The 26,216-nt window shown below is 43.3% G+C and overlaps 1 pseudogene; it reads right to left on the bottom strand.

Annotated features, from left to right (window-relative positions):
• LOC149973251 (uncharacterized) overlaps positions 1–24,691 on the bottom strand; it is a 98,218-nt pseudogene extending 73,527 nt beyond the window's left edge.
• Positions 24,692–26,216: the final 1,525 nt, after the last annotated feature.

Genomic DNA, 26,216 nt, shown 5'->3' on the forward strand with positions numbered 1-26,216 from the left:
ACGAGGGCCTGACAGAGGAGAGGAAGACAGAAAGAGCTCCTCCACTTTTCTGAGGGAGCCCGCGTCCTCCTAAAAATACCCCCCCCCCCCCCCTAGCAGTTCCACATGGTGCATCGCATCTCAAATTATACACAATCACAGGAGAGGGGAAATTAGCACATTTGAGTACCCAAATTAGCATGCAGTGCGAATATAGTGATATAAACTCTGGTTATAGGTAACATCTCCTGTGAGACAATAACGGGATAAACGCGGGGAGGAACAGACAGATGCAACCCTCCTCCTCGCGGGTTGTCAACGCTCGATGACCTGTCTAAACAGACCCCCACATCTCACCTGTGACTCTTTGCTGTGTGTCCATTAAACATGGATGAGATGGACTCAATATTGCTCATTGCTTCTTTGACACACTCTGACTTTGCACCAGTCCACATTTCAGTCCACCTCTTCCTTTCTTTCTTTCATTCTTTCTTTCTTTTCAAAGATTATTCAAGGTTATTATCTCCTCCAAAAGGCCACTTAGGATGCACAGGGGTAATATGCTTTTTCCGACAGGTCCGTTCGCTCCAAGTGTGTTTATAATTCACTCTGGTGGCATGGTTTGCTACATATGAAACCGCACCATGGCTTTCAATGAACACAGTTATTAACTGAATTCCTATCCCAATGGACCCAGGTGGGGGAAAGATATTTGCCTTCCCGACCGCTAAAGTGAAATGAGCCATTTGCAACACTGTATTATACATAAAAAAATGTAGATGTGGCAATGTTCCTTTGTGGGTAAACCCCATTAATCTTTCGTGAAAGGTAAACAGCAACAAGTAAACAATGGAAGGAAGGAAGTGAATCGAGAGCGAGGATAAGAGTGCACATGCATCGAGAGCATCCTTCAATATGTTCTAGACACCTCGGAATCCATACGCCAGTCAAGCTTCATCTCATCTTTTGACAGTTTTGCAGCTCATCTAGAGGTTTGCCATAAAACAGTAGTGAAAAGGGGTCCCTGAAGAGCTGGGGCTACGCCCTCAATCTTAACTTGTCCAGCAGTCGATCGAGACCAGTCATATACTCCATGTTAGTATTTTATTTAAAGAAAATCAAGACCATGACAACTATCAGTATCCTCTCAAGGATATGTCAGAAAAGTTTGTTCGTTGAGTAAGTTTGAGTGCTAGGCACTTGAAGATCATCAAAAAAAAAGCAGGAAAGAAAAGGGATTGCAGTTGCCGCGTCTGGTGTTTGCGCCTGAGGGCTACTCTGACCCTGTGACCCGAACAAACATGATGACTCAGCCAATCGAGACAAGTCCATGCTGCAACCTGTCTCTTTAAGAAACACACACACACAAACAACCATGCATGCACACACACACACACACTCACAAATGAAAATGGCAGAGAACAATCTCCAATCCCGGGTCGCTTCCCTTAAGTCCGCATGACGCGCCTTCAATCTCCTGCGCCTGTCACACAACAAACCCGGAGCACGCTGACAAATCTATGTGCACCTCCATGTATGATAAAATTAGAGACGTACCCCCTGTGGTATCGGGGGGAGAGAAAGAGAGGGACAAGTTAATCATGTCTGAGTAGCTTCTCCCATCACTGGCAGCCCACTTTAATCAAATTATGACCTTGTAAAGCATGCACTTGTCATTTGGGACCCAAATCTCCTCGCTAATGACTAATTAGCCTCACATCACCTATGCCTTCCAAAACTTCCATTACACCCAGAACTACGCTCAAGATAATGGAATAAACAAAAGAGGGGAGAAAAAAAAAGCTCTCCCCAAAGAACGTCAGATGTGCATGCATCAATCAACAACATGGTAATCTATAATGGGCTGAGGTAATGTTTTTTTTCTTCGTGTGTCAGCGAGAGGCCACCCTTCGGTGCGCCAAAGGACAGACAATAAGGATACACGCGTTCATTAAGAGCAATTAGCGGAAAAGGGCTTGAGAAAAAAGGCAGAAAACAAGTGAGGAAAAGTAAGTGATGCTAACCTTGTTTGAGGTTATGTCCGGCGGAGTTGGGTGTATAACTTAAGGCCATGACACATCAGTAACTCCAAGTCGACTCAAACCAAGCCCATTTGAATAAAGGCGCATAAATAATCATTTCCTTCATGTTAGGTCTTGTTACAAAGTAGCTTTGAGATGATGACCCTTGCTATGAGGTCACACATGCGGTCTACTTGGCATCTGAAGTGTCAACTTATCGGCACGCAGGAACGAGGGTTTGTTTGTTCCATCCAGCGCTCCGTGCAGCTGTGGCATTTGGCGGCAGGCGCACAAACAGGCGGCGCCATTCATTACAACCATTTTATATCAGAGACACACTCTACGTCTAGGGGCCCTAAGCATCTGCCTCCATATCAGGGAGGGAGGGAGGGAGGGAGGGAGGGAGGGAGGGAGGGAGGGAGGGAGGGTGAAAAAGAGAGAGGCAAAAAGAGGTAAAGACATTTATGTAGAGAAAAGGTGTTTAAAAAAATACAGACCGTTTGGACGTCCCTCCTCTTCATCTCTCCCTCCTTATCTTCACATCACAGGAACATCTGGCTGTGAAGACGGACAATAAAAGGCCCATTGGCTGAGAGTCCATAGATCTATCTTAAACAAACACACACACACACATCCTCGTCAAGTCATCCTAGAGGACTCTTGGGAGATCACCACACACTGCAGTACACAGCTGTAAAAATTAGAGCTGTGGTTCTAACACACAGTCATAACTGTATTGGCCTAGAGTCTGATATGGTATTCAGCATCAGAAACATTGTGGTCAAAAATGTTTAATGGTTCAATACATACCATTTCCCATCTGAATTGATTCAAATGATGTAGCAGTGAACATCAAACAGCTACATGTGTATAGTATATTGAATTTCCCACAAGACTTGAATACAATTCTGTAGCCATGAACATCATCAACATCCATTTACAGTATATGTGTTCAACTGTTCAATGTATAGCATTTCCCACCTGAATTGGATTGCAATTGGTTGCTATAATGGTAAATAGAAAGTAAGTAAGATATAAATACATACTTAAGTTGTTGGTCCAAACTCATATTAATAAAGAAGTTTATCAGAGGGAAGTAGCTATGTAAATGCAGTGTAAAGTACCTAAGTGAAAATCATTTTTGGGGGTATTATTTGTCCTTTACTTCACTATTTATATTTTGAATACTTTTACTTCACTACATTCCTGAAGAAAATAATGTACTTTTTTCCTGACACCCAAAAGTACTGGTTCCATTTTGAATGCTTAGCGGACAGGAAGTGTGCTGGACTGTGCCAATAGCTATCTGTAAATACATTTTAAAAAACAAGAAAATGGTGCCTTCTGGTTTGCTTAATATAAGGAATTTGAAATAATTCATAATTTTACTTTTGATACTTAAGTTCATTTTAGCAATTCCATTTACTTTTAATACTTAAGTATATTTAAAACCAAATACTTTTAGATTCTTACTCAAGTAGTATTTTACTGTGTGACTTTCACTTTTACTTGAGTCATTTTCTATTAAGGTATCTTTACTTTTACTCAAGTATGATAATTGGGCACTTTTGCCACCACTGTGTAAATGTAATCCAAACATGAGCTAAAAAGTTTGTGTCTGCTCTTCTGTTGTTGTCTACACTGTGGCCTCTCTCCAGTTCTTTATCTACTGTGATGAATGGGCCCACGCCGCGTCCCAAATAAAGATATCCCGCCGCCTCTGCCACGGTAACCAAGCACTTCAAAATAATGTGGCCAACCCAATGGAGGTTGCACTAAATTTGATCTCATTCAATTTCCTTAAACTATCTGCCAAGGCACGCAAGGACAATGGCTGTCTTTTTATAAATCACACGCAACGCTCTCCTCTCAAAAGGGCTCCTGAGGGTTGCCCCGGGAGACATTGATACATAAAACATCACCAAGATTTTCCTACAAACCCAATTTATGAGAAGTGACATGAGATTGGGTTGAGGAAACCGAGTATCAAATCAAATTAATTTATATAGCCCTTCGTACATCAGCTGATATCTCAAAGTGCTGTACAGAAACCCAGCTTAAAACCCCAAACAGCAAGCAATGCAGGTGTAGAAGCATGGTGGCTAGGAAAAACTCCCTAGAAAGGCCAAAACCTAGGAAGAAACCTAGAGAGGAACCAGGCTATGTGGGGTGGCCAGTCCTCTTCTGGCTGTGCCGGGTGGAGATTATAACAGAACATGGCCAAGATGTTCAAATGTTCATAAATGACCAGCATGGTCAAATAATAATAATCACAGGCAGAACAGTTGAAACTGGAGCAGCAGCACGGCCAGTTGGACTGGGGGGGGGCGCCAACCCAGACAGGAAGATCACATCAGTGACTCAACCCACTCAAGTGACGCACCCCTCCTAGGGACGGTATGAAAGAGCCCTAGTAAGCCAGTGACCCAGCCCCTGTAATAGGGTTAGAGGCAGAGAATCCCAGTGGAAAGAGGGGAACCGGCCAGGCAGAGACAGCAAGGGCGGTTCGTTGCTCCAGAGCCTTTCCGTTCACCTTCACACTCCTGGGCCAGACTACACTCAATCATATGACCCACTGTAGAGATGAGTCTTCAGTAAAGACTTAAAGGTTGAGACCGAGTTTGCGTCTCTCACATGGGTAGGCAGACCATTCCATAAAAATGGAACTCTGTAGGAGAAAGCCCTGCCTCCAGCTGTTTGCTTAGAAATTCTAGGGACAATTAGGAGGCCTGAGTTTTGTGACCGTAGCGTACATGTAGGTATGTACGGCAATACCAAATCAGAGAGATAGGTAAGAGCAAGCCCATGTAATGCTTTGTAGGTTAGCAGTAAAACCTTGAAATCAGCCGTTGCCTTGACAGGAAGCCAGTGTAGGCTTGCACTGGAGTAATATGATACAATTTTTGGGTTCTAGTCAGGAATCTAGCAGCCGTATTTAGCACTAACTGAAGTTTATTTAGTGCTTTATCCGGAGCATTGAAGTAGTCCAACCTAGAAGCATCAAAAGCATGGATTAATTGTTCTGAATCATTTTTGGACCGAAAGTTTTTGATTTTTGCAATGGTACATAGATGGAAAAAAGCTGTCCTTGAAACAGTCTTGATATGTTCTTCAAAAGAGAGATCAGGGTCCAGAGTAACGCCGAGGACCTTCACAGTTTTATTTGAGACGACTGTACAACCATTAAGATTAATTGTCAGATTCAGCAGAAGATCTCTTTATTTCTTGGGACCTAAAACAAGCATCTCTGTTTTGTCCGAGTTTAAAAGTCGAAAATTTGCAGCCATCCACTTCCTTATGTCTGAAACACATGCTTCTAGTGAGGGCAATTTTGGGGCTTCACCATGTTTCTTTGAAATGTACAGCTGTGTGTCATCCGCACAGCAGTGAAAGTTAACATTATGTTTTCGAATGACATCCCCAAGAGGTAAAATATATAGTGAAAGAAATAGTGGTCCTAAAACGGAACCTTGAGGAACACCGACATGTACAGTTGATTTGTCAGAGGACAAACCATTCACAGAGACAAACTGATATCTTTCCTACAGATAAGATCTAAACCAGGCCAGAACTTGTCCGTGTAGACCAATTTGGGTTTCCAATCTCTCCAAAAGAATGTGGTGATCGATGGTATCAAAAGCAGCACTAAGGTCTAGGAGCACAAGGACAGATGCAGAGCCTCAGTCTGATGCCATTAAAAGGTCATTTACCACCTTCACAAGTGCAGTCTCAGTGCTATGATGGGGTCTAAAACCAGACTGACGCACTTTGTATATATTGTTTGTCTTCAGGAATGCAGTGAGTTGCTAAGCAACAGCTTTTCTAAAAAATTTGAGAGGAATGGAAGATTCGATATAGGCCGATAGTTTTTTATATTTTCTGGTTCAAGGTTTGGCTTTTTCAAGAGTGGCTTTATTACTGCCACTTTTAGTGAGTTTGGTACACATCCGATGGATAGAGAGCCGTTTATTATGTTCAACATAGGAGGGCCAAGCACAGGAAGCAGCTCTTTCAGTAGTTTAGTTGGAATAGGGTCCAGTACCCTCGAATGTGTCAGGTAACATCGTGCATGTCGGTCGCAGTCTGCTATTGGAGGTTAATACAAGAAATGGTAAGATATCACTTAGATATTCTTTGAGCATTGTTTGATTCAGTTTGCCCTGTACAATATAACCTATAAAAGAGACCCAAAGTGCAAACTCCCAGAAAAATCAAGTGCGTCTGAAAGTACATACCACTGGTAGAAAACGGGTTGAATCAACGTTGTTTCCACGTCGTTTCAACCCCCCAAAATTATATGATGTCATTGAATGAATGTGGAAAACTGATTGGATTTGCAAAAAGTCAGCATTTTTTTTTGGGGGGGGGGGGGGGGGGGTTTCACCCAACTTTTAACTTAAATCAAATGACATGGTGACATTTGTTGCAGATTTCACATTATCAGACAAATCAACCAAATGTCAATCAAAACTAGACTTTGAACTGACGTCTGTGCCCAGTGGGGTGACACATGTATTTGACCCAGGTCTGCTATATACAGCACACACTGTTCATTGGCATTATGGTAAATCTTTGAATAATCTGCTGTTATGGGATTCATTATTGTCACTCAACACTGACTGGGCGTGTTAATTCCAACTATACTGAACAAAAATATAAAATCTCAACATGTAAAGTGTTGGTCCCATGTTTCATGAGTTGAATAAAAATATCCCAGAAATTTCCAGATGCACAAAAAGCTTCTCTCAAATTTCTCTCAAATTTTGTGCACAAATATGTTTACATCCCTGTTAGTGAGTATTTCTCCTCTGTCAAGATAATCCATCCACTTGACAGGTGTGGAATATCAAGAATCTGATTAAATGTCATGATCATTACATAGGTGCACCTTGTGATGGGGCACTAAAATACGCACATGCCATAATGCCACAGATCTCTGTGTTTTGAGGGAGCGTGCAATTGGCATGCTGACTGCAGGAATGTCCACTAGAGCTGTTGCCAAAGAATTTTAAGTTAATTCCGTTACCATAAGCCGCCTCTAATGCCATTTTAGAGCATTTTGCAGTACATCCAACCGGACTCACAGTCTCTTGAGTCTCCTGAGTCTCTTTTGTCATGCACTCTTCACGACACTATGGTGTTGAACACTGAGTGGTAGTCAATGAATAGCATTCTCACATAGGTGTTTATTTTGTCCAGGTGGGAAAGGGCAGTGTGGAGTGCAATATAGATTGTGGATCTGTGGATCTGTTGGGGCGGTATGCAAATTGAAGTGGGTCTAGGGTTTCTGGGGTGATGGTGTTGATGTGAGCCATAACCAGCCTTTCAAAGCACTTCATGGCTACAGATGTGAGTGGTTTGGTCGGTAGTGTTCTTGGGAACAGGGACTATGGTGGTCTGCTTAAAACATGTTGGTATTACAGACTCGGACAGGTACAGGTTGAAAATGTCAGTGAAGACACTTGCCAGTTGGTTAGCTCATGCTCGCAGTTCATGTCCTGGTAATCCGTCTGGCCCTGCGGCCTTGTGAATGTTGACCTGTTTAAAGGTCTTACTTACATCGGCTGCGGAGATCCGATGTAATGCATGTTCTTCTCATGCATGTTTCAGTGTTATTTACCTCGAAGCGAGCGTAGAAGTAGTTTAGCTCATCTGGTAGGCTCGTGTCACTGGGCAGCCCTCGGCTGTGCTTCCCTTTGTAGTCTGTAATGATTTGCAAGCCCTGCCACATCCGACGAGCGTCAGAGCCAGTGTAGTATGACTCGATCTTAGTCCTGTATTGACGCTTTGCCTGTTTGATGGTTTGTCGAAGGGCACAGCAGGATTTCTTATAAGCTTCAGGGTTAGAGTCCTGCTCATTGAAAGCGGAAGATCTAGCCTTTAGCTCAGTGCGGATGCTGCCTATAATCCATGGCTTCTGGTTGGGGTATGTACGTACGGTCACTGTGGGGACGACGTCATCGATGCACTTATTGAAGAAGCAAATAACTGATGTGGTGTACAATGCCATCAGAGGAATCCCGGGAACATATTCCAGTCTGTGCTAGCAAAACCGTTCTGTAGCTTTGTTTCCTCTGACCACTTTTTTATTGATCTAGTCACCAGTGCTTCCTGCTTTAATTTTTGCTTGTAAGCAGGAATTAGAAGGATAGAATTATGGTCAGATTTGCCAAATGGAGGGCGAGGGAGAGCTTTGTATGCGTCTCGGTGTGTAGAGTATAGGTGGTCATGAGTTATTTTTCCTCTGGTTGCACATTAAACATGCTGATAGAAATTTGGTAAAATGTATTCAAGTTTCCATGCTTTAAAGTCCCCTGCTACTAGGAGCACCACCTCTGGGTGAGCGTTTTCTTGTTTCCTTATGGCAGAATACATCTCATTCAATGCTGTCTTAGTGGCAGCTTCTGACTGGGTTGGTATGTAAACAGCTACAAAGAATACAGATGAAAATACTCTCGGTAGGTAGTGTGGTCTACTGCTTATCATGAGATACTCTACCTCAGCCAAGCAATAGCTCGAGACTTCCTTAGATATCGTGCACCAGCTGTTGTTTACAAAAATACATAGACCACCGCCCCTTGTCTTACCAGACGCCTCTGTTCTATTCTGCTGGTACATCGTATAACCAGCCAGCTGTATATTGACATTGTCAGCGTTCAGTCACGACTCCTTGAAGCATAAGATGTTACAGTTTTTAATGTCACATTGGTAGTTTAATCTTCCGCGTAACTTGCCAATTTTATTCTCCAAAGATTGCATGTTTGCTAGCAGAATGGAGGGAAATGGGGGTTAATTAGATCACCTACGAATTCTCAGAAGGCAGCCCGATCTTCTGCCCCTCTTTCTCCGCCTCTTCACGCAAATCACGGGGATCGGGGCCTGATCCCGAGGAAGCAGTATATCCTTTGCATAGGGCTCGTCAGAGTCATGAAAGGAAAAAAGGGATTTTGCTAGCCCGTGGTGAGTAATCGCAGTCCTGATGGGAGAACCTTCCAGAAGGACAACCATATCTGCAGCACTCCACCAATCAGGCCTTTATGGTAGAGTTGTCAGACGGAAGCCACTCCTCAGTAAAAAGACACATGACAGAGAAGAATGGAAGAAACTCTCGAAATACAGGTGTGTCAAGCTTGTGGCGTTATACCCAAGAAGACTAAAGGCTGTAATCGCTGCCAAACGTGCTTCAACAAAGTAAATGTGAATGAGTAAATGTGCATGCAAAATGTATAAATAGATTTTTAAAAATAATAATAAAATAAAGTACTGAGTTTAAGGGTCTGAATACTTATGTAAATGTGATATTTCCAGGTTATTTTAAATAAATATTTGCAAATAAAAACTAAAACCTGTTTTTGCTTTGTCATTATGGGGTATTGTGTGTAGATTGATGAGGGGGAAAAAACGATCCGTACGATCCCTATGTATGTATGTATGTAAGCCCTTTCCGTATGTATGTATGTATGTACAGTGGGGAGAACAAGTATTTGATACACTGCCGATTTTGCAGGTTTTCCTACGTACAAAGCATGTAGAGGTCTGTAATTTTTAACATAGGTACACTTCAACTGTGAGAGAAGGAATCTAAAACAAAAATTCAGAAAATCACATTGTATGATTTTTAATTCATTTGCATTTTATTGCATGACATAAGTATTTGATACATCAGAAAAGCAGAACTTAATATTTGGTACAGAAACCTTTGTTTGCAATTATAGAGATCATACGTTTCCTGAAGTTTTTGACCAGGTTTGCACACACTGCAGCAGGGATTTTGGCCCACTCCTCCTTACAGAACTTATCCAGATCCTTCAGGTTTCGGGGCTGTCGCTGGGCAATACGGACTTTCAGCTCTCTCCAAAGATTTTCTATTGGTTTCAGGTCTGGAGACTGGCTAGGCCACTCCAGGACCTTGAGATGCTTCTTACGGAGCCACTCCTTAGTTTCCCTGGCTGTGTGTTTCGGGTCTTTGTCATGCTGGAAGACCCAGCCACGACCTATCTTCAATGCTCTTACTGAGGGAAGGAGGTTGTTGGCCAAGATCTTGCGATACATGGCCCCATCCATCCTCCCCTCAATACGGTGCAGTCGTCCTGTCCCCTTTGCAGTAAAGCATCCGCAAAGAATGATGTTTCCACCTCCATGCTTCACAGTTGGGATGGTGTTCTTGGGGTTGTACTCATCCTTCTTCTTCCTCCAAACATGGCGAGTGGAGTTTAGACCACAAAGCTCTATTTTTGTCTCATCAGACCACATGACCTTCTCCCATTCCTCCTCTGGATCATCCAGATGGTCATTGGCAAACTTCAGACGGGCCTGGACACGCACTGGCTTGAGCAGCGGGATCTTGCGTGCGCTGCAGGATTTTAATCCATGACGGTGTGTTACTAATGTTTTTTTTTTAGACTGTTGTCTGAGCTCTCTTCAGCTGATCCCTCACCTTCCTCATGATAATTGATGCTCCACGAGGTGAGATCTTGCATGGAGCCCCAGAACGAGGGTGATTGACCGTCATCTTGAACTTCTTCCATTTTCTAATAATAATTGCCTTCTCACCAAGCTGCTTGCCTATTGTCCTGTAGCCCATCCCAGCCTTGTGCAGGTCTACAATTTTATCCCTGATGTCCTTACACAGCTCTCTGGTCTTGGCCATTGTGGAGAGGTTGGAGTCTGTTTGATTGAGTGTGTAGACAGGTGTCTTTTATACAGGTAACAAGTTCAAACAGATGCAGTTAATACAGGTAATGAGTGGAGAACAGGAGGACTTCTTAAAGAAAAACTAACAGGTCTGTGAGAGCTGGAATTCTTACTGGTTGGTAGGTGATCAAATACGTATGTCATGCAATAAAATGCAAATGAATTACTTAAAAATCATACAATATGATTTTCTGGATTTTTGTTTTAGATTCCGTCTCTCACAGTTGAAGTGTGCCTTTGATAACAATTACAGACCTCTACATGCTTTGTAAGTAGGAATACCTGCAAAATCGGCAGTGTATCAAATACTTGTTCTCCCCACTGTATGTATGTATGTATGTATGTATGTATGTATGTATGTATGTATACACACACACTCTTTTTCTCTACTCTACTGTGCTGTCCAAACTATTGAAACATAGACATCTATGATTAGTACAGATTTGGTCCAGACCAACCATATTTGGTCTTGTTGGGGGTGGAGCTCATTAGAATACTAGTCAGTGTGTAGAATAATACCCAAATATGCAAAGGAGGATAGCATATTTATCTACCTTTGTGTATCTATTTAGGATACATCACCATGAAGAGAAGGACATTCAAATGATGCATTTCTGTATAGTAGAGATCAGGGACCCAGGATGTCATTCTTTTACCGGTTGTTGATCCACTTCACAGCGGAGAGGTTTTCAAACTCAAGGTTTCATATCATAGCAGACATCCCATTCTTTCTGCAGACGTCTTTGAATCTTAATTCAGAGCAGGTATTTAAGTGTTTTTGGAATGTGGTCACATAAAAAAACTGTCTGATTTAACTGTCATTCTGTTACCAAACTTTGCATCTGCACTGTTCCTCAAGTAAATGTGTTATCGAAAGATGTTCAGTGGCAATTGTTAAAAGTAGACTTCTGCACATTGGTGTATGGTTTGGTAAACTTTGCAATCAATGGTTTTTGCTCAGCATACAATTTAACCCATAAGAGCCTAAGCCCTGTCTAAGTTGCGTGGCATTTAAGACGAAGCATGTTTGCAAGCAAAACAGAGTGCTAGCAGACTACGCTAAACCCTGCATTGACTTTCAACTGATAATGAAACCAACAAACTATGGATTAGAAGCCAAGAGAAAACATGTTTTTATCTAGCTTCCAAACCACCCCTGGCCTCAAAACATAGATACCAAAAAGAGAGCTTCATATATAGCAAACAAAATGATTACACATCTTTAGAGCAATCTGGGGGTCCTGTGGTCGTAACCACTTTGTCGATAGCCTTCCAGTGGGCAGGTGCGCTGATACAGATGGTTTCATGAAGATCCATTAAAAATAATTTTGCTCATCGTCAGGCCCAGGAGGGGCCCATCACACTGAGATGGGTGAGACGCACTGAACTGCCAACAGGCGCTACCAACCACAACCCTCTCCTCACCACCCCACCGTGAGCCGCCCCGTTGCCATGGGAACGCCATGCACAGATGGAACACGGGGAGGGAAGAGAGGAAGAGGGCAGCAGATACACACCACACACATACACAGACACCTTGGGGGTGATGACCACACAGGAGGCCAAAGGGGAGCCACTTGCAGCCTCTTGTAGAAGATTGAGTCAGAGGGCCACATCAATAGCATCGCTGCTACATCTATAGCATGTTAGGTTATTTTGTAAAGTCCTTGTGAGGCTGCTTATGTATAATTTGTTCACCCTGTTGCAGGATAACCTTCCTGCAATGCAGGACATTTAAAACTTGCAGTGTATTTGAGGTTTAAAAAGGCTTCTGAAGTTTTTAATTTCACTTTGAATGTTCAGACTTGATTTCCCCTTATGAAAAAATGTATCAACCCCTACAGAAAAAAATATTAATAATAATATAATCCACATAATAATTCTCATTTCCTGTTGCTGCAGGATTATTTCCCTGATGTAGAAAACTGGCTCAAATTAAGATCTTACATCTGTAGCTGAAAGGTAAGATGTATTGGAGAGAGAAAATGGAAAAGTAATTGACAAAAATAATAAGGAATTGTGTATTTATTCCTCGTGTTATTTTTCTATGATTTTTCAATTTTTCTCTCTGCATTGTTGTCAAGGGCCTGTAAACAAGCATTTCACTGTTAGACTACACCTGTTGTTTACAAAGCATGTGACAAATACCATTTTATTTGAATAACATATATGTTTTGAATGGCTGATGTTTTGATGTTTCTTTGATATAGGGATTATCAAAAGATGTAGAAAATCAATGTTTAATAAAAATGGCTTCCTAGGGGAGAGACAGTTCTTTGACAGGGGTTGTCTCCTGCCTTATCTCTCTGTCTTCAGATCCCGAGACAGACAAATATTTAAACAGTAAACACTGAAGATTAGATGCCGTGCTGCTCTGTCAGACCCACACACACTCACACACAACCTGCAAAACACACGCTGCGCTCTCTAAAACACACAGACACAAAAATGTGTACACTGATGCCGATTTATTTATTTATTTTTTTCTGTGCGCTTAATGAGCAGTTTCCCTATAGGATAAATCAGATGAAGCCCAAACTGTGCAATGTAGTAGGGAGTTGTAGTTTCCAGCAGGCCAATAGTCTACATTGTTTAGCGTAGGTAATTAACTACAATGACCATAATCCATTGCCTACTTGTTCAGTCTGCGTTTATTTCATGGCAGCTATGTTAGATTAGTGTGGGGCAGACACGGTGAGAGAGAGAAGAGACAGTAGAGCGCACAATTCGAGGGGGATGGAGAGAAGTTGTTTCCCGGGGTATCTTGACCTGAAAATATGTACAGAATTTACAGAATTTCAGTAAAGGGGAGGGTATAGTATATATTTTTAAATATAGTCCAGGGGAGGGTCATGTCATTTCTAATTTATGAAATTTCAATATATCTCAATATATCTCAGTGTCAATTCCTCCACCCACCACTCTTTTAATAGCCTACCTAAGTGTCAGTGAAGGGCTGTTAAGTTAAAACCAAGACTCAAATTTAAGGGGTATGTGAGAGTATGCCATAGGCCTAGCTTTAAAGAAAATGGCAAAAAGCACAGGCGTACGCCTTGTTAGGATACGATTACCCAAGAAAAATAAAACGGATCCGATTCTAGAAAGTGATCTATAACATCGCTTTGGTCTGCAGCACTTTTTTTTCTCTTAGGTAAATACTTGTGACCTCTTGTTGGGTTAAGCCACAGAAGAAGATCAGCCAGCAGTTAAAGCTTACCCTTTTCTGCATCGGTCATTTTTGAAAGTAACATGCACAGATTCCTGATGACATCTGAGATTTAATTATTGAAAAACGGTCCGTTGTCTTGCAAACAGGACACACTGATTTGGCATTGGGGAAATGTGATAAGATGAACACATAGGCCTATCTCTCTGTCCGTGCTCAGCCTTTCATTTTCTTAATGTGTGTGCTATTAAAAAAAGATTCTGCTAATATGTCAAGTTACGTAGAATTCCATGAAATGTTTATAAATGTCTATTTTTTCTCGGACCTGCAAATACGACGATAGATTCATGTAAAGCTTTTACTATAAAGGAGATCTTTCCTCTACTCTTGTCCACGGTGACCTGCGAACCCACAACTTTCTGGCTTGGAGCCCTGTGCGATATGCTCATGTTGCTCTGGTCAGTCTAAAAAGTGAGGGTAAATGGTAGGCATGTTCTCTGCTATCCACTTTGTTTTAATTATTATTTTGGGTGTAGGGGAGGGTCTTTCTTTCAAGTGTTCAGGAAGGGTATAGGTAAAGTGTATTTTGCCGAAGGGAGGGCAATCCATTTTCATTTCGATTTTCTCCATCTAACCCTTACTCACTAAGCAGTAACGGGCAGTTACTACCATCATGGGACTTTTATTAATTGTTTTATTTTATGCTGTTACAGCATTCAACCCACATAATGCATAGTGCATTAATGTTCCAATCGAAATTGAAATCGAAAACTGTGATCATTTTTTTACAATCGAACTGACCTCAGAAACACTAATTGCTAAGCACTACCACACACACAGGTGCTCTCACACACACACACACACACACACACACACACACACACACACACACACACACACACACACACACACACACACACACACACACACACACACACACACACACACACACACACACACACACACACACACACACACACACCACCATAATGTGTGACCGCGAAACCCACTCTCAAACTCTGAATCATAGTCCACTTAGCCGTGATATTTCTACAAAGTCAACATTCCCCTCTGTATTGAAAGTGTTGAGAACAGACATGCACCACACTGACGTCCTCCACCGGCATCCTCCAACCGGCCGCTATCCAAATTCCCTGTCATTCAGATTAGCCTGGGAGTCACCAGATGCCTGCGGGCGCTGCAACAGCAGCACACTGAAACTCCGTAATTAATCCCAGATTACATCCTGCGCCTCTAAGGCTCCATCACGCCAGTTAGCTCGGAGAAGTGCTTCCCAAGGTTAAGAAGAAACTGAGAAGCGTCAGTACACATGTTGGTCTTCTACAGAATGACACGCTGGTCTGGAGTGACATTACATTCAGTTGTCAGTATTACAACACATTTATATTTTATTCAGATGGGAAATGCTATCTATTGAACAGCTGAACACATAACTAGATATGTTTCATGTTCACCGCATGGAAGGTTAGCTCTGAAAACTGCTTCCAAAGGTTGAGAAAAACTGGGAAACAGCAATGCCCACAATAATCTGGGAAACAGCAATACCCACAATGATCTGGGAAACAGAAATACCCACACTAATCTGAGAAACAGCAATACCCACACTAATATGAAAAACAGCAATACCCACACTAATCTGAGAAACGGCAATACCCACAATGATCTGGGAAACAGCAATACCCACACTAATTTGGGAAATAGCAATACTCACACTAATCTGAGAAACAGCAATACCCACACTAATTTGGGAAATAGCAATACCCACACTAATCTGAGAAACAGCAAAACCCACAATAATCTGAGAAACAGCAATACCCACACTAATTTGGGAAATAGCATTACCCTCACTAATCTGAGAAACAGCAATACCCACACTAATTTGGGAAATAGCAATACCCACAATAATCTGAGAAACAGCAATACCCACACTAATTTGGGAAATAGCATTACCCTCACTAATCTGAGAAACAGCCATTCCCACACTAATTTGGGAAATAGCAATACCCACACTAATCTGAGAAACAGCAATACCCACAATGATCTGAGAAACAGCAATACCCACACTAATTTGGGAAATAGCAATACCCACACTAATCTGAGAAACAGCAATACCCACACTAATTTGGGAAATAGCAATACCCACAATATTCTGAGAAACAGCAATACCCACACTAATTTGGGAAATAGCATTACCCTCACTAATCTGAGAAACAGCAATACCCACAATGATCTGGTAAACAGCAATACCCACACTTATTTGGGAAACAGTAATACCCACAATAATCTGGAGCATGACCCCATAGGGGTGGGGGAGGGCTGAAGGTATGGTTCTTGTATGGAGTCCTGGAAAAATAAATAGTGGGGGTACACCGTACCGGTAAACCATGAGCCTATCACAATAATTACAACAAAAAGTCAAGAAAACTTTAGGCCAGTGGTAGGCAATCTTGTTCCTGGAGTCCCACAGGTACTGCAGGATTTTGTTCCAACTAGGCACCACACCAGACCAACTGAGCTAATTGATCAGTTAAGTGTTTGCCTAAATTCAACAGACCTGATCTTTCTGGTGGGTTAAATCAAAACATGAAGTGCCTGCGGCCCTGCAGGACGAGGGTCGTCTATCCCCGCTGTAGGCTACTCCACTATTATTTATGATTAACGCATGTCAAAAGGCATGAAAAATGTGTGAATGGGTGGTATAGCGGGTGGAATAGCCTGGGGGAGTTATCTACATAGCAAGACAAGACAGGGTAACATACTACTAAGACAACACCTAACAAGATCCTCAAGAGTTTCAGATATCGAGTGTTGTTCAGGGCTATCAACTGAATTCCTTTGAATATCTTGTTATCTTGAGACGTGTTCAAATGTCCTCATAAATGAAAAGAAGAGCAAAAGTTGTGGGCTGACCCAATGTGATTTGTTACAAGCCTAATAGAGCCTGCGCCCTCTCTCCCTCTCTTGAATGCTGATATTTCGGCTGACCTTTCAAAGCTCAATTCCTTTTTCCTCAGCCATCGAATCTAAATTAAATAAATTAACTACATAATACATTAAAGCAGTTTCAATTAAAAATTGAAATCCCTTTGATGCCAGCGAACCGTTTGTTGATGTGCTTGAGAAAGTGCGACACCCCCCGTTTCAGTGGGGAGGCCATAAGGGTCTGTTTACTTCTGATTAGAGCGGGCCGAGTCATTTCTCACAGAGGGGGAGCGTTGTTGTTTCTCCTGCCACTCTCTGTACTGCATTGGAGCCATTCGGCACAGCGACCATGAAAGACTCACTCCATCTGACTAAGCAGGATGTCGGCTTGCCCGCTCTGCCTATTCCGCTCATTCTATCCCTCCCTGCCACCGTCCGTCTGTCTTAAAGTTTGGCTACTGATGTGAAATGGCGTCTGTGTGCGGCTCATCTTCAAGCGGCTGGAATCGTAGCCCGATACAACAACCCCCCCCCCCCCCCCGACAAGCCGGGAGCCCTTAAATTAAGTCAATCATTTAGTCGTAACAAATTACAATAATAATTAAATCATTAACACATTAAATATAGCAATTAGAAATCGTGTCCTACATCAATGAATTTGAGTGAATTTTATGGGGGAGAGCAAATGGAGCAATGGAGTGTGCCAAAACACACTTATTATTTTATTTATTTCATATTTTTTCTTCTTCCACTACACACTTTGGAGCGTGTTGCGCAACCTCGAGAGTAACCCTCCGCTAAATGAATATATAACCGCAGATCAGAATCGGCAAATGATAATTAAAAAATGAAGTGAAAAGGTATCAAAGTATAAACCACGTTGAACGACGATTCTCTCTGTTACAGTCTGGTTCACAGCCCTTAAAAAAGCAAGCCGTTTCGTATTCGTAAAGCCACTGTCTAAGAATCCCAGTAACTTCAACTAACGTATTTGCCCCATTGTTTACATTTAGTTGGTGGGTCCACTGTGATTGTATACACATCTTACAGGGTGTGGCTTTAATAAGACTTGACTTATGTTTAAGTGGTGTTTTTTTATACACTGATACATTATATATAAACCTCACCAGTCTCCCAAACTACATTTCCCGGTCGCCTAGCAACAGCAGCACTCCCTAGTTGAGGCGGAGCGGGGGTCAGGGGGAAAAAAAACGCATGCCAACCTAAACCACCTTGCGCTTGATGAAGCTCACCAATTGATAGCTCTGGCTAAAGTGATGTGTCTGGACCTCTGAGTCCTGGTGAAAATAGGTAGCTAGCTAAGTGGTGGGGATATCGTTGAGATGGTAAGAGCCTGGGTGTAATCCCCTTATATCCCCACCAACAGACACGGCCTCACAGTTAGAAAGCTGCTGGAACGGCACATTGGAACAAAACACAGTGTCGTACAAGCAGGGCTTTGGTCCGTGTTCGTTTCGGAGCTTGGATGAAGAGTTGTTTTCCTTTGATTTGTGTACGTGTGTGTGTGCGAGTTTGTGCACGCCTGTCCACGTTGCGGCAGATCGCCTCCATATGTCTTGAAAGTTCACAAAAGACAAAAAGTCAATGTCATTTCAACATAGCAGAACACAAAGTCCTCTAAACAGTCTCAGACAAAGAAAACAGCTGTTGCTCAATGAGCTAACAAATGTTGGCCATGACATTGAGTCCTCCAGCTAGTTTGCAGGTGGGTCCGTTTCTCCTGAGCGCAGCCCATTGGTCTGTTGGTAATTCACCTCATTTGGAGGTTGTAAATAATGCCTGGTGCCATGGCTTCAGTGGCGCGTGGACTAGGAAATGGCCTTCTGGAGGCGAGGAGAGGAGATCTGTGTGCCTGACCTGAGACCGGAGCCACTGCATGGCTCGCTGGTTACAGCTGCCACGCAGCCAGGTAAAATTGACCAGTTAATTGTTTGTTTATCATTTCTAGGAGGATGAGAAGAGGCTAAGGCTTCCACTGTGAACGTGGACACTAACTCTTTTTCTCTCTAACTATCATCCTCTCACTTTTTTCCACAGTTATTTTCCACTATTGATGACATGATGAGCCTTTGGGGGAATGATTGTGTGAGAGTCCATCTGTTTCAAGGAGTAGCTTTGTCTGTGTGTTGTGTTGTGTGTTTGTCATAAGTGGACATTAGCTTTCCTATTTATCTGAACTTTCACTGATCTATGCATGCTTTCACCAATGATTGACCTTAATTGATTGCATGTGTGTGCTGTGACTTGGAGATTTGCTGTGCTTAATATAATTATTATTTTTAATCCACCCTCCTAATTGGAGCATCCCCCTAAAACACATCTCTCTTTCAGTGCTGTTCACGCCCTCCGCTTCCTTTTATAACCTGTGTTCGAGTCGAGCACCTCTGTCAGGCCAGAGAAGATGTGTGTCCATGGCGCTGGAGTACAAGATGCAAGCTGTCGGTCCACACTACAAAACGTCTGAGCTGTGGAGCTCTGGTTTACGCTAGCTCTTAGTGGGATCCATTCAGGGTTGTCGACTATCGTTTGTCTTTTGTAGTTCTGCCACTCCCCGTGCTCAGGGTGGTGGATTCGCCAGGTATTTGTAACGAGTAATGATATACGATGTAACTTATTCCTCTTAAAGTGACAGTAATGTGATTGTAGTCCTAGGTATTACGGTCTAAGAAGTGCCAAACAACCATCCGGATCTGTCTTGATTTACTGTTATTTATACTGGCAAAGTTCAAATCGAATACGGCCAGTTGGTTTTAAACGTTGTAACTGAAAGAGCTTTGTAATGTTATATTTTTTATGTAAAGTGTTGTTTGATCCATTGCATTGCTCATGACCCAACTCAAAGGTGACCTGTCACGAACCTGTGTTGTGTTCTGGTTGAGGTGTTCCCCCTCAGGAACTGGCGTAGTCTGGTAGTTGAACAATTTTAGTCACAGCCCCCCTCGGCCAGGGTGTGTGTTTGTGCATCTATACTCCATTCTTCTAAAAATGATTCACTTTAAAGAGCATCTATTCTTCATCATACAGTATACACATGCTCCCACTGTGAATAAGGTCAGAGTGCATGTAGCCTCATCCCCGGGCTAAATTGTTACAGCATATAGAGCCTGCAAATACCAAAACAAAGTGAGACTTGAAAGAGCCGTGGGTTCAAATCGAGGTGGGAGAGAGAGCCTGCAACAGTTGTATTAAATTCAGAAAATCGCCAATAAATATTCTATCACAGCGACCATATTTTTGGGAAGCCCAATTTGATTCTGAATTTAGGCCATAGAGAAAGCATCCCTATAGAGTTCCCATTATGGCATCTAAAAGCACACAGGCAGCACCATTCAGGCAATCTCTACTTTGAATTAGTCCGTTTTCTTCGTCATGATTGGCTGATCCCTCCTGGTTGGACAAGACTCCAACCGGATCATCAGGAGGGATCAGCCAATGAAGTTGGAAGTCCCACCCAGTTGACTACATTAAAATGGTAGAAGCCCCAGATGGCACTGCCCGTGCTGATGTGGCCTTTTGGCCACTAGAGCCCTCTATCATTCTCTATGGTTTGGGTATACAACAAATGTGAAAACAGTTCTAAAAGACTTCCTTGTTAAGCCTAAATCACTTGCACTGCTCACACTTGGAAATCCAAAATGTAGAGGGAAGGTGCTATGGTGATTGCCAGAGATTAGCCGATGAAAATCCAGCGGGAGTTTTTCCCGCTCCTGCCTTAGGCTTCATTCTAGTTCCTTGTGAAACCAGCTGGTGGACGAGATTAGTGTATGCTAGTCTAGCACCCCCAGACAACAGTTGACAATCAATCCCCTGTGCAGCATTAGTAAGATGGGGATCAAATGCCTTGAGTGAAAGCTTAATGCGAGGGGCTTGACAACAACAACTACAGACCCTTGTTCAATCCCAGGCTGTATCGCAGCCGACCGCAACCAGGAGATCCATGAGGCAGCGCACAATTGAACCAGCGTCGTCCGGGTGAGTGGAGGGTTTGGCCGGCCGGGATGTCCTTGTCCCATCATGCTCTAGCGGATCCTCGTGGCAGGCCGGGCGCATGCGCACTGACTTCGGTCGCCAGTTGTACAGTGTTTCGTCGAACACATTGGTGCGGCTGGCTTCCGGGTTAAGTGAGCAGTGTGTCAAGAAGCAGTGCAGCTTGGTAGGGTCGCGTTTCGGAGCACGCATGGCTCTTGACCTTTGCCGCTCCCGAGTCCAGCAATGGGACAAGACTGTAACTACCAATTGGATTTCACGAAATATAGGAGAAAAAGAGGGAAAAAGTATATTTTAAAAAACTCAATTCATTCTAATTTGCAGATAGAAAACAAATGCATTTGAAGTGTCAGAATTTCCTCGTGATCACTTTGACGACCCAATGTGCTTTGCTTCGGGTAAAAACCTGCACGTAAAATCAGCGTGCATATTTGGTTGACATTTTTTGGAGTTGTCAACCAACGTGAATTCTACTTTAACCGAAGTTTAAAATCTTGTTAATTTGTGATTGAAATCTGGTTAAAAGACCATTGTGTTTCCAACCAAAAATTCCATTGAAGTTCAATGTCAGCATGTTGACAAATGACATTGATAGAATGTAAGTTCAACATAGTTTTGCCCTGTGCTGGTCAGAGCAGCATTATGCAAAAACATGGTAGCGGAAGGAAGACTTCCAGACAGAGGGGCCTGACTTGGGGCAATGCCATCACCTCGACTGCAAGGCAAAAAGACCCAGGGGCCCGTCAATGCTATCAAAGGTCTATTTCTGTATACATTCCAAAATACCATGAGGATGATGATCTCTCTCCCATCGATCACCAAGGTCTACATATCTTTAGACAGCATTGATTCTATATTGGCTTGTGTATTCCAGGAACCATTAACAGACAAGCTTGTGTGAAGTGGTGTGTGTGTAAGCCTTCGCGCATGCATGTGTTTGTATGTGACGGGGAGTGAGACAAGAATAGTGGAATGGGTGAATAACAAATGTCTTTGATTTCAGATGTATGGGCGGAGAGGAGCTCAGGTAACAAGGGATTTCACCAAGAGAATGTAGGCCTATTCGCTATGTCAAGGGGTTTCGCCACAAGAAAAATAGAGTCCAACAACAGATCTATTTCAATGCACATTTCCTATAAGCCTATAGTGCCTTTCTATCAAAAACTCTACTTTAAAAATAGCATTGTGATGGTTTGAGGAAGAACGATGGAAAAAGTCCCCTCAGGGCAATAGTCTTTCACAACCCCACTACTTGTTCTTTCAATCAGGCGTGCAGCAGCAGTGTTCAGTGTTATCTCCCAAACTGCTGTTTGTTTTGATAGAGCGGCCTGCTACCCCAATTGGCGTTCACTTGTCACAGCTGCGAGCTAAATCAGAGCCTCACACGGCCTCAATATTTCCCGACACCCTCAGAAGCCTCTTATACTCTGATACTCCCGCCACAGTTTCCCACAACAACAACATTTGTCTCCTTTGCCACCAGCCCTCCGACTTCCTTAGCTAAATGGATGCTTTACGAAATATATTCTTTGGTGTGTGGCGTTAATCTATGGCTGCCTTTTAATGAAACTATGAGGAATTACCACTATCCAACATCAAAATGCTTCAATTATGGATTAACATCCCGAAATTCATTAGCAGACGAATGCCAAGCTCCAATGGTGCCCCATTGAAAAATAATAGCAAGTACTTTTAAAAAAAAATCGCGGTTTCTGATGTGGCTGACAACTTTTCGGAGATGCACAGACATGATGCATGTGGATAATACTACAGGCGTGTCTTGTGCTGAACATTAATGTGGTATGAATCCTGTTTGACTCTGAGGAATATTAGGAGAAATCCCTCAGAAAGGCAATACATAAGCTTTTACATAAAACACATGAGCTATAGTTCACGAGGCTGAGAAATTATATTTTCATGTAAGACTAGAGCCAAGGCCACTAAAATGTACTAATTAAGCAATCATTTGAAGCTAATTATCATGAAGCATTATGCTCTTTGAAATCTGGAAGACACAATATATACATTTCAAATAGTCATTAATAATGCAATGTTTCACCCAGTTCTAAAAACATTAACAGCCAAACTACAATTCATTGTTTGATCACACTGAAATAACCAGAAGCTAGTTGTGTGACAAAATACCATTAACATGCTTATTGAGGGCCAGAGGGGATCAACACATTTGAATAGTATTGTTCCCTAAAAGCAATGCATGCAACGGCTTTGAAGTAATGTGCTGTACAAACCAAGGTTCAATTAGGTTGCTTAAACTCTAAGGGAGGGTTCTACGCTATATACAATGCATCACAGAATTACATATTAGAACTCATTTGATAGGATCCCTGTGCAGTGCATAGCCTCACAGTTTACCCATACGTTTGTATTAGATTCTTCAACCCCGGTTGGCATTCAGGTGGATTCAATATACTGAACATTGCAGATAGAAATGCAAGGAATAGAGCTAACTTGACTCTTTACTCTATACATGTCAGAGAAGCATGTCTATTCTATGCAATATATTTCTATTAACAGGGCCCTTGATCATGGTGGTAGAGCTAATCACTTGTCAATATCAGAGTCTCTGTCAGTCTCCCTGGTTGGCTACGTGATGGACTGCCCCTCCTCACTCCCTGAACACATTTCAACCACCGGGGCAAGCCCCCCATTTAACGTGACATGATTAAGACATGGAGGAAGGAAGGATTGTGGGTGGGAAGGTGTGTGTGGGGAATGGGTTGGAGTTAGAGATGTGTAAGTGTGTGTAGCAGGTTAGAGCTTACCATCGTCACCCACCACCCTACTTCCTCATTCTCATACCAGTCAGATCCCAATTCATTCGCTGGGAAGAACTCTACCCCATCAAGCCAATCATCTGAGAGGAGTAGAAGAAGAGCGAGTGGGCGGCTTCATCTGATTCAGTCAAATACTAATGTGGAATGTATCACCCAGTATATAGATATCCCAACCCCACCTCTCCAAGCCTCCACTCTCCAACCTCTCCCCTCTCCAACCTCCCCAACCTCTCCATGCCTCATCTCTCCATGCCTCCGCTCTCCATGCCTCCTCTCTCCAAGCCTCCTCTCTCCAATCCTCCTCTCTCCAAGCCTCCTCTCTCCATGCCTCCGCTCTCCATGCCTCCGCTCTCCATGCCTCCGCTCTCCATGCCTCCTCTCTCCATGCCTCCTCTCTCCATGCCTCCTCTCTCCGTGCATCTCCAAGCCTCCTCTCTCCAAGCCTCCTCTCTCCATGCCTCCTCTCTCCATGCCTCCTCTCTCCATGCCTCCTCTCTCCAACCCTCCTCTCTCCAACCCTCCTCTCTCCATGCCTCCGCTCTCCAAGCCTCCTCTCTCCAAGCCTCCTCTCTCCAAGCCTCCTCTCTCCAAGCCTCCTCTCTCCAAGCCCCCTCTCTCCAAGCCTCCCCTCTCTCCATGCCTCCTCTCTCCAAGCCTCCCCTCTCTCCAAGCCTCCTCTCTCCAAGCCTCCTCTCTCCAAGCCTCCTCTCTCCATGCCTCCGCTCTCCATGCCTCCGCTCTCCATGCCTCCCCTCTCCGTGCATCTCCAAGCCTCCTCTCTCCAAGCCTCCTCTCTCCAAGCCTCCTCTCTCCATGCCTCCTCTCTCCATGCCTCCTCTCTCATGCCTCCTCTCTTCATGCCTCCTCTCTCCATGCCTCCTCTCTCCATGCCTCCTCTCTCCATGCCTCCCCTCTCTCCATGCCTCCCCTCTCTCCATGCCTCCCCTCTCTCCAAGCCTCCCCTCTCTCCAAGCCTCCCCTCTCTCCAAGCCTCCTCTCTCCAAGCCTCCTCTCTCCATGCCTCCTCTCTCCATGCCTCCTCTCTCCATGCCTCCTCTCTCCATGCCTCCGCTCTCCGTGCATCTCTAAGCAGACCATCAAGCCATTGTAAAACTGATAGCCATAGGCTGCATTTAGACAGGCAGCCAAATTCTGATGTTTTTTTTCACTAAATTGGTATTTTGACCAATGAGATCAGCCATTGTAAAACTGAGCGCCATAATGTTCCGGAGCCGTAGGGGCTCGTTAGGATGTATAAACTGCCGGGGCTAGATATATATATTTTTTGCCTGCCTTGTGACAGGGAGGGTGGACAATAAACCTGCAATAATATTCATGCCACAAGATTGATTTGCAAAATATACTCAGCAAAATAATAAAAGTCCTCTCACTGACAACTGCATTTATTTAGAGCGAACTTAACATGTGTAAATATTTGTATGAACGTAACAAGATTCAACAACTGAGACATAAACTGAACAAGTTACACAGAAATTGAATAATGTGTCCCTGAACAAAGGGGGGGGGGGGGTCAAAATCAAAAGTAACAGTCAGTATCTGGTGTGGCCACCAGCTGCATTAAGTACTGCAGAGCATCTCCTCCTCATGGACTGCACCAGATTTGCCAGTTCTTGCTGTGAGATGTTACCCCACTCCTCAAACAAAGGCACCTGCAAGTTCCCGTACATTTCTGGCGGGGAATGGCCCTTGCCCTCACCCTCCGATCCAACAGGTCCCAGACGTGCTTGATCCGGGCTCTTCGCTGGCCATTGCAGAACACTGACATTCATGTTTTGCAGGAAATTACGCACAGAACGAGCAGTATGGCTGGTGGCATTGTCATGCTGGAGGATCATGTCAGGATGAGCCTGCAGGAAGGGTACCACATGAGGGAGGAGGATGTCTTCCCTGTAACGCACAGCGTTGAGATTACCTGCAATGACAACAAGCTCAGTTCGATGATGCTGTGACACACCGCCTCAGACCATGACGGACCCTCCACCTCCAAATCGATCCCGCTCCAGAGTACAGGCCTCGGTGTGAATCTGAATAAGTCAGGGCTTTGACTGTGTATATGTATATGAATGGCGGTGAATGAATGAATGGGGGTGTCAAATATCTACAGTACCAGTCAAAAGTTTGGACACACCTACTCATTCAAGGGTTTTTCTTTATTTTTTACTATTTTCTACATTGTAGAATAATAGTGAAGACATCAATACTATGAAATAGCACATATGGAATCCTGTTGTAACCTAAAAAGTGTTAAATCAAAATATATTTTATATTTGAGATTCTTCACAGTAGCCACCCTTTGCCTTGATGACAGCTTTACACACGCTTGGCATTCTCTCAGCCAGCTTCATGAGGTAGTCACCTGGAATGCATTTTAATCAACAGGTGTGCCTTGTTAAATGTTCATTTGTGACCAGTTTCAGGAAACTAGGCGTAGGTCGCGGGTCACTACCTCACAGGAGAGCCGTTTAAACGTAATCCCTTCTCGAATATGTGATTTCCCATGTGCCTTAATAAGAAACTCGTAGGCCATTGATAAATACAAATACAATTGTTAAATTACGAGCCTAGTTAATGTATCAAAAGAAAAAGTCA

Source organism: Oncorhynchus mykiss, chromosome 21, assembly GCF_057628025.1.
Source record: "Oncorhynchus mykiss isolate SJ-2025 chromosome 21, ASM5762802v1, whole genome shotgun sequence".
NCBI lineage: Eukaryota > Metazoa > Chordata > Actinopteri > Salmoniformes > Salmonidae > Oncorhynchus > Oncorhynchus mykiss.